The following is a 1,090-nucleotide window of genomic DNA, read 5'->3' on the forward strand; positions in this document are numbered from 1 at the left end:
ACTAGGTTACTGACACCTAAATTTGTGGGAGAAGTGAAATGGGGATCATAAAGAAGTTCCTATCCCTGGAAGTGTCCTAGGGCAGGTTGGATGGGGCTTGGAGCACCCTGGGATAGTGGAAGGTGTCACTGTCCATGGCAGAGGCAGGCACTGGATGATCTTTAAAGTCCTTTCCAACTCAGGCCATTCTGTGATTCTGTATTTGAGTTACAGGGAGTTACAGTTTTAGCCTTTTAATAAGAAATCATGGTTTACTATGCATCTGTTCACTTGTTTAAAAACCCCAATCACCGTGTTTTTTAACTTTTATTCAGAGCTAACAACCAAACACTGCAAATTTTATTTTGAAAGCTGACCAGCTTTATTTGGTTTCTAAGTGTCACAGCAGTTGCACAAGGTCTCTGTGGACATTTCCAGGATGGATAAAATTGGCCTTGGTGTGTAACCAGGCCCTGCCTGTCCTGTTCTGTCCTGTAGTGGCTCTGGAGCCTCTTCCCCTCCAGGGTCCCCATGGGTAGTGAGGGAAGGGGGAAATAGTGAGGATCTGCTGGAATTGTACACATTTCTCTTCGCCACCGTGCACAGACTCTTCCCCAATGTCTCCTCCAAGCCTCTCCCTGCTCCCAAACCCATGGAACGCCACAATGGACGGGACCTCAGTGGTGCCACCTCCCTGCTCCAGCAGGGCCATCCCAGGGCACAGGATTGTGTCCAGATGGTTCTGGAATATCCCCAGTGAAGGAAATTCCCAGGTGGAACTCCCTGGGCTCAGTCCCTGCCCGTGGCTCTGGTGCCATTGCTGGGCCCTGCTCGGAGCCCTCCCTGCACACAGGGACACCCAGGGCTGAGGACCCCTCTCGAGGCTGAACAGTCCCAGCTCCCTCAGCCTTTCCATCCCCGCAGCCTCCGCTCCAGGAGCCGCACGTCTCCCCCATCCTGAGGATCCCAGGAGTGGCTTCGGGAGTGGCCGGATGCGGTCTCGAACCCGCGGCCCGGCGCTCGCAGAGGGAGGGAGGCGCCGGCGCTGCCGCAAGGGGCGCTGGAGCGCCGAGCGCATCGATCGCGGCCGCCCATCGGCGCATCGGTGCTC

Source organism: Catharus ustulatus, chromosome 4 (genome assembly GCF_009819885.2).
Source record: "Catharus ustulatus isolate bCatUst1 chromosome 4, bCatUst1.pri.v2, whole genome shotgun sequence".
NCBI classification, from domain to species: Eukaryota; Metazoa; Chordata; class Aves; order Passeriformes; family Turdidae; genus Catharus; species Catharus ustulatus.